The sequence below is a fragment of the Solanum verrucosum genome, unplaced genomic scaffold (genome assembly GCF_900185275.1).
Source record: "Solanum verrucosum unplaced genomic scaffold, falcon-dt-bn FXZP01000151.1, whole genome shotgun sequence".
NCBI classification, from domain to species: Eukaryota; Viridiplantae; Streptophyta; class Magnoliopsida; order Solanales; family Solanaceae; genus Solanum; species Solanum verrucosum.
Window position 1 is genome coordinate 1,502,506 of NW_026020202.1, and position 9,297 is coordinate 1,511,802.

Consider the following 9,297-nt stretch of genomic DNA (forward strand, 5'->3'; position numbering starts at 1 on the left):
TGACTTGCGAAAAAGATTTAGAAGTTTGTGGTCAAACACATGACAAAATTTTACCAAAAAATAATTTGCCCAAAATATTTGGAAATATATGGTCAAACACTAGCCTAGCATTAGGTAAATTGATCAATAATTTACCTATTTAAATTTAAAGTTCATATCTCATTAGTAATATCATATTAATTTCATTTTTCTTCTATAATTTTTTTTCATGAAAAAGATTTGATTTAATTACAATATTAAGTTAGAATGTTAATGCTTCGTCGTAAAACAAAATAGTGATGCTTACAAATAATCTTGATATTTCATTTCTTATAAACATCCTTTCTTTGAAAATATTGATCTATACTTTATATAAATGAAGGTGTTAATATGTAACATTTCAAAACTTGTTCATGCTTATACAAAAGGCTAGTGAATTTGATGTTTATGATGGAATAATGTTATTTTCATCAAATGGTATTATTTATAAGTAGTTATTGATCAATTTTTTTGAATCTTGATATAATAGTAAGTGAAAGTACTTATTTATTATCGCTTATTTCAAAATTCTTAAGACTGTTGTTGATCTTGCTCGCTTTGTTTCAAGTCAATATGATGAGTACTTTTATTTAGCATTATATATATTACATTTTGAAAATCAACCGATAATTTCAAATTGTTTGATGAAAATAACATATTCGGATATCAACATTACATTCTAATTTACTAGCTTTTTTGTATAAGCCTGAATGTTGTTTTGAAAATGTGACGTATCGATCATCTTCTATCAACGGGGCTATTGGCGTCCTTTCATCTATATCCAGGTATGGATTTGCTTCTTGTTAACAATAAAATTTCTTGGAATTTTGACAATACCCAATTTGTTGGATATGTGAACTTTCACCTTGTTGGTGAAGGTTCTGGCTATTCTCCACCTTGTAATTATCCCCTCCCCAATTTCCTCTTCCCCTATTGCCTATGTAACAAAAAGAAATTGATTGGGAAAAAGAAAATCATTAAAAAAAGTATCTCATAATTCACAAGAATTAGAACACCGATTGGTTGAGTTTAAAGAGCGCATATCAATGATTAGTTTAATTTGTTCAAGAAAATTCAAACGTTCAGTAATTTTTACTGCTTACAGTGAATTAGCTCTTAGTATTGCACGAATATATATATATATATAAACCCAAAATTCGTCCTAAAAAGGATAAGAGGTTGTAGCAAATATAATCCAATATTTATAGGATAAATTACCTATATACACACTTTTTTTTTCATAATTACCATTATTCCCTACCAGTTCTAAAATTATCCAAAATCCCTTATTTTACTCCAAAACTCCCAATTATTGGATACATAAATCCTAACTTCCAAAATCAACATTTATCCCTTCATGTTTGAAATTCAAAATCAGTCTCTTTTCTATGGGTTAAGGATATTTTTAGACAAAAAAAAAATTAAAAAAGATATTTATGAGTCTTTTACCTATTTTTAAAAATACTCCAAAATTTATAATAAAATAAAATAAGTGAACTTCAAATTTTCAACACTAAAACGTAAATTAGAAGAAAAAAGAAGAAGTAATAGTAGTAGTTATTATTTAGTAATAATCAAATTTTTTTCTCGTCTTCTTGTGAAACCCTAAACCTCAAAAAGGTTCAATGGCGACAATACCAGTTAATCTGAAGCCTTTTTTGATCAATTTGACTGGAAAGCCTGTGATTGTAAAGCTAAAGTGGGGATTAGAGTAGAAAGGGTATTTGGTCTCTGTGGATTCATACATGAACTTCCAGATTGCTAATGGGCAACAATATAATACCTATCAATTTAAACGAGATACATAAATAGTAATGTATCATGCACTATTTTTTTAGATATGATACGTAAATTCGAATTTATACTAAATGTATTGATTACATAGCAAATATCACACGGTAATGTATCAATCTCAAATCTAACATCTTATGGGCAATAATTACTTATTTAATGTATCTAGTATAAATACAATATTATCAATTTAAACGAGATACATAAATAGTAATGTATCACGCACTAATTTTTTAGATATGATACATAAATTTGAATTTATACTAAATGTATCAAATACATAGCAACTACCACACAGTGATGTATCGATCTCAAATCGAACATCTTATGGGCAACAATTATTTATTTAATGTATCTAGTATAAATACAAAACTTATCAATTTAAACATGTATCTAGGTGTTGCTACGTATCTTCTATCTTATTCAAATTTAGATATGTATTCAAATTTTGATACATAAACTTAATTAGTTTTGATACTTGATACAAAACTTCTACCAAATGTATCATTTACCATGTATCTAGATGTTGGTATGTATCCGTAAACAGTACATGATACATTAAAGTGTCACACAAGTATGTATCAGATTCATAAATGGTGATACGTAAATGTTACTATCAAAAGTTTGATAGTTTGAGAAAAAATGTGAAAATCTTCCAGCTATGTATCTGATACAATAAATATGGAGCACTTTAATACATATATTAAATCATGTATTAGATACACAACATAATGAATCATGTACACAACATTCTGTCTTTTAAACAGTGCTAATATCAAATACAACTTTTTTATCAAACACAACTGTACAAATTGTGAGTTAGATACACAATTTTATGGAACACAGTATTACATCTACTAAACCATATAACTGATACATGGTATAACGTATCGGATACACAATATTCTATTCTTTCATGAACAAATACATAATTTTTTAGACATGTTACGTAAATTTAAATTTATACTAATTGTATCTAATACATAGCAACTACCACAAAGTAATGTATCGATCTCAAACCTAACATCTTATAGGCAACAATTACTTATTTAATGTATCTACTAGAAATACAACACTTAACAATTTAAACGAGATACATAAATAATAATGTATTGATTGTTTATTTATGTGTCTTGTTTAAAAGTTTGCCTCATGTCTCTCACGGTAAAACTGTCACGTCCCGAGCCTACACCCTGGACGTGACCGGCACTCGAAGACCATTGCTGGCCCCAAGCAAACCATTGGCCTGACTTACTTAACTCAGCGGAAGACTCTAAGCATGATTACAATGATCAAATGAACTTACTCAAGTAGCTTAATAGTATAACTTAGAATGTTAGAAGAATTAAACTTTCAACTTGGCCAAAATGGCAACCCAAGTCTTAACATAATATAAAATGAGAAGACTAAAGAACTAATAATTGACTGTCCATGAAGCCTCTAAAATAACTGAGGGGGATGTTGGGACAACCCCACAACATCCTAATGAACTAAACTAGAAAGTAAATAAAGGAGTCCTCCGGATGCAAGGAGGCTCACCACAGACTTGGAGTGCTCAAGTTGGATCAATGAGGCGCTGGATGATGATCCTCGTTACATGTGTCTGCATCATAAGACGATGCAGGCCAACTGGCATCAGTACATTGAATGTACGAATATGCGAGTTGGAATGCTAAACAATACAAAGGCTTGAAAAGATTCTGAAAGAAATACTTACCTTGGCTCTTCTCAACTCATGAATAACTTAACTCAGAATAAAGCAATGAACACATGCAATATATGAAAAAGCTTTATAAAACAGCAAAAGCAACTTAGTTCCTTAAAGAAATGCAAGGACAAACCCAACATTACTCATATAATAAAGATATAAATTTCTATGGGAGATTCTCTAACCGACAACCACCACTATGAGCCTAAGTGGTGATACAACGTCTTGCCCACGCTGCAAAAACTATCATATACTTTGCCGTCATATAGAACGCTTAACTTAGTGGATCCACTAGCTTAACTTATGTGATCATCTAAAAAGTATGACCCATTAATACCCATGATGACTACATGGTTTATGGAGACTTGAGTTAATATGAACTCGCATCCCCATGTCGGTGCTCAATACTACTCCCAAAATATGATACTAGCTCTTTATGTTTAAAACATACTTCTTTCTGTGATTTGAGATAATTACTCAAAACACAGCTCAAAGGCTATATTGGAATCGATGTTCCCTTTTCTTGCTCAAATGTGAAAACATTTATAAATTCTCTTGGGAATACTTAGTTCCCTAATAGCTTTCTGAGAAATGAACTCAACTCTTTACTCTTTGCTTAACTTGAAACTAAAGTCTTAAAACAAAGTTGAAACATTTGCAAAAGACTCTTGAAAACTTTGATGACTTCACTTCACTTGACTCTTACTTCACTTGAATTGACTCTTGACTTTCCTTGAATTGAATTATGGATTCAAAGATTATGATTTGTGATAGGAAAGCTCTATTGATATTTAGGAATGATTTCGAATAGCTAAACTTGAGAAAAGTTACGAAATCACCATTTTGGAACAAGTCCACGACGCGGAGGTGTTTCTAAATAAATGGTCGCGAAATTTAATTTGAGATAGAGGGGTCTGCATCCTCTCCGCAACGTGGAGCAGATTTTTGTTCACAGGGGGGAACAAGTCCGCGACGCGGACTTGTTTCATGAACCTTACTCCACTTTTTCCTTCTTCGTTTTTCAGCCTCAAACCATCTAAATTCGATTATCTTCCTTAAATTCGTTTTAGATCCTGATACCCAGCGTATGTACTCAAGAACCTAACTCAAAGTAACTCTAAAACACAATGTAAAGATCTCAGAAACTCCACAATTCAACCCAATTCAAGAACAACATTCAAATTCAAGAATTCATGTCAAGAACATCAACTTTCAAACTCTTTTAGGACGAATTGCGCTGAAACTAAACATGTTTGGCGCGTGAGTGAATTAACCCAACGCTATGAGAGACTCACATACCTTGTAGGATCAATTCCTTGGCGAATCCACAACCAAAATCGATCGTTCTTAGCGAATCTTGCTTTTCCTTTTCTCCTTTCTTTTGCGTTCTTTCTCCAAAAGCCCTAACTCTATTTCTCAAAAGCGTAAACTGAACTAACTCAGTTTTTGACCCCACTTAATTTACTAAAAACGGATTTAATTAATTGGGTAAGGAAAAGACCGAACTACCCTTTTAAATTCCGGGTTGGGCATTTCTTCATTCGAACAGCCCAACTTACAAAGGACATAACTCACTCATACAAACTTAGAATCATGCAAACTCGGCGGCGTTGGAAAGATAAATCCAAGAGATTTCCAACCATATCTGGAAATACACCTAAATCATCCTGAGCTAGGAGTTATGGTTGATTGAAGTTGACCAAAATCTCAACTTTACATTACTTAAAAATTTCCAGATTTCCTTATACTTTCCAAAAATGATTATTTCAAGTTCTTAGCTTCTTTCTAGCTATTTCAAGTTGCGAGATGTTACAATATATCTCCCTTGGGAACATTCATCCTCGAATGAGATAACTCTTACTAGGCTAAGCGTGTAACATCAAGTTCAAACACCCAACAAGCAAATGCAAACAAACATCATGCTCACTCACAATTTAAAGAGTAATGAGAAGAAAATTAGTACCTTGGTCGGCATTTTCTCCAGATTCAAAGAGATGTGGATATCTTTTCTTCTTATCCTCCTCAGCTTCCCATGTAGCTTCTTCAACATATTGGCTCCTCCAAAGGACTTTGACTGATGCAACTTCTTTTGTTCTCAACTTGCGAACTTGGCAATCTAAAATGTGAATTGGAATCTCCCCATAAAATAAATTTTCTTTAATCCCCACATTTTCAGTTTGTACTATCAATGAAAGATCTCTCATGCACTTCTTCAACATGGAGATGTGAAAATCGGATGCACCGCTGCTAACTCTTGTGGTAGCTCCAACTCATAAGCTACATTGTCAATCTTCTTGACTATGCGATAAGGTCCAATATACCGAGGACTAAGCTTCCCCTTCTTACCAAACCTCATGACACCCTTCATGGGTGAAACCTTCAAATACACCCAATCATCTACTTCGAACTCCAGTGGCCTTCTTCTAACATATGTGTAGGATTTTTGACGACTCTGTGCCGTTTTCAACCTCTCTTGAATCACTTTAACCTTCTCCATAGCTTGATGGACTAAATCTGGCCCTATCAACCCTGCTTCACCAACTTCAAACCATCCAATAGGAGATCTGCATCTAAAGAGCTTCATATGGAACCATTTGGATGCTAGAGTGGTAACTGTTGTTGTAAGCAAATTCAATTAAAGGTAGGTGATCATCCCAATTACCTTTGAAATCAATCACACATGCCTTCAACATATCTTCTAATGTCTGAATGGTACGCTCTGCTTGCCCATCTGTCTGAGGGTGAAAGGCAGTACTTAAATTCACCTTTGAACCCAAGACTTATTGGAATGACTTCCAAAACTGTGCAGTAAATTGTGCACCTCTATCATAAATAATGGAGACTGGAACCCCATGAAGTCTTACCACCTCTTGAATATAAAACTTAGCATAATCTTCTACTGAGTTGGTAGTCTTTACCGGTAAAAAGTGGGCTGATTTCGTCATCCTATCGACAATCACCCAAATAGAATCATGTTGTATGCAAGACCTTGGCAAGCCTGTGATGAAATCCATATTGATCATCTCCCATTTCCATTCCGAAAGTTCTATATTCTGAGCCAAACCACCGGGCCTTTGGTGCTCTACTTTCACTTGTTGGCAATTTGGACACTTAGCAACAAATTCAGCAATGCCCTTCTTCATGCCATTCCACCAATACACTTCTTTCAAATCACGATACATCTTGGTGGAACCCGGATGAATGGAATATCTAGAGCTATGAGCTTCCTCCATGATCCTCTCTTGGAGTCCATCCACCATAGGTACGCACAATCTACCTTGATATCTCACTACCCCATCTCCCGCTTGTTCAAAAGCTACTCTTTGCTTGTGAACATTTGCTTTTAAGTCTAGAAAAATTGGGTCTTGTTCTTGCTTCTCTTTCACTTCTGACACTAGTGATGATTCTGCTCCATTCGTCACCACTATTCCTCCTTCTGTGGAATCCATAAGTCTGACTCCCAGGAGTGTAAGTCTGTGCACATCTTTGGCTAACTTCCTCTTTTCTTCCTCAACATGGGTGGTACTACCCATAGATAACCTGCTTAAAGCATCAGTAACCACATTAGCCTTACCTGGGTGGTAAAGAATACTCATGTCATAATCCTTGAGTAATTCCAACCACCTCCTCTATCTGAGATTGAGCTCTTTCTGAGTGAACACATATTGCAAGCTCTTGTGATCAGTGAATATATCCACATGAACACCATACAAGTAGTGTCGCCAAATCTTCAAGGCAAAAACTACTGCAGTCAACTCTAAGTCATGGGTTGGATAATTCTTCTCGGGAACTTTCAATCGTCTGGAGGCATAAGCTATCACCTTACAATTCTGCATTAACACACAACCCAAACCAACTTTGGATGCATCACAATACATCACAAAACCTTGAGTACCCTCTAGTAAGGTCAAAACTAGGGAACTAGTCAACCTCTTCTTCAATTCCTAAAAGCTTTTCTCACAAGCTTCAGACCATTGAAACTTCACTGTTTTCTAAGTCAACTTCGTCAAAGGAGACGAAATGGACGAGAAACCCTCAACAAATCTCATATAATAGCCAGCCAATCCCAGGAAACTCCTAATATCAGTTGGAGATGTGGGTCTAGGCCAATTCTGCACTGCCTCAATTTTCTGAGTATCAACTTTAATACCATCACCGGAAATAATATGGCCCAAGAATGCCACAGACTCAAGCCAAAACTCACACTTGGAGAACTTGGCATATAACTTTCTATCCTTCAAGGTCTGAAGAACTATTCTGAGATGACTAGCATGATCTTCTTCATTCCTTGAATAGATTAGTCTGTCATCAATGAAGACGATAACAAACATATCTAAATAAGGTTTAAAGACTATGTTCATAAGATTCATGAACGTTGTTGGTGCATTGGTCAAATCAAAAGACATGACCAAGAACTCATAATGACCATATCTAGTCCTGAATGTTGTCTTTAGGATGTCACATTCCCTAACTTTCAACTTATGGTAGCCTGATCTGAGGTCAATTTTCGAAAAATAGGTGGCACCCTGAAGTTGATCGAAAAGATCATCAATTCTTGGAAGAGGATACTTGTTCTTGATGGTAACCTTGTTCAATTGGCGGTAATCTATACACATCCTAAGTGAACCATCTTTCTTTCTCACAAACAAGACCGGAGCACCCCAAGGTGAGACACTTGGTCGAATAAACCCTTTCTCTAAAAGATCTTTCAACTGCTCTTTCAACTATTTCAACTCTGCTGGTGCCATTCTGTATGGTGGAATAGAGATAGGACGAGTGTATGGAATGACGTCTATGCCGAAGTCTATTTCCCTCTCAGGAGGGACTCCAGGTAAATCAGTAGGAAAAACTTCTGGAAACTCTCTTACTATAGGAACTGACTAAATGGGAGATACCTCAGCACTTGAGTCATTAACTCGGACTAAGTAATAGATACAACCCTTTGAAACTAACTTTCTTGCCTTAAGGTACTAAATGAAATGACCCTTAGGCACTGTTGAACTACTACTCCACTCTATAACTGGCTCATTAGGAATCTGGAACTTGACAACTCGAGTTCTACAATCTATTGATGTATAATAGGCATGAAACCAGTCCATACCTAGAATGACATCGAAATCTACCATGTCTAACTCAACTAAATCAGCCATGGTGTCTTTGTGATTGATGGAAATGACATATGCACGATAAACTCGCTCAGCTAGAATAGACTCCCCAACAGGTGTAGAAACACAGAAGGGTTTACAAAGTTTCTCAGGAATAACATCAAACTTATTTGCAACATAAGGGGTTACAAAAGATAAACTTGCTCCTGGGTCTAGCAAAGCATAAACATCAAAAGCAAAGACTTTGATCATACCAGTAACAACATCTGGAGAGTTCTCCTGCTCTTGACGACTGGTGATTGCATAAAGACAGTTTGTTCCTCCGCCAGTACCTAAAGTAGCTCCTCTAGGTGCAGCCCTGTCTGGTGGAGCAACTGATGAAGATTGGGCTCTACTGCCCTGATTGCCGCTACCTTGCCTGTTCTTAGGGCACTCTTTCAGAAAGTGACCCTCTTGCCCACACTTGAAACAACCTGTCTAGCCATCACGACACTTACCTGGGTGGATCCTACCACACTTGGTACATGCAGGAGCCCAGTTACCTCCTTGTGCCACACTACCTTGAGACTGTGCAGGTCTAGCTCTGAAGTTCTGCGAATTCTGACCATGATATTCGCCTTTGTTTCGAGGTACAGTTGCACTAGCGGATGATGGAGCAGGTCCCTTTAGCTTCTG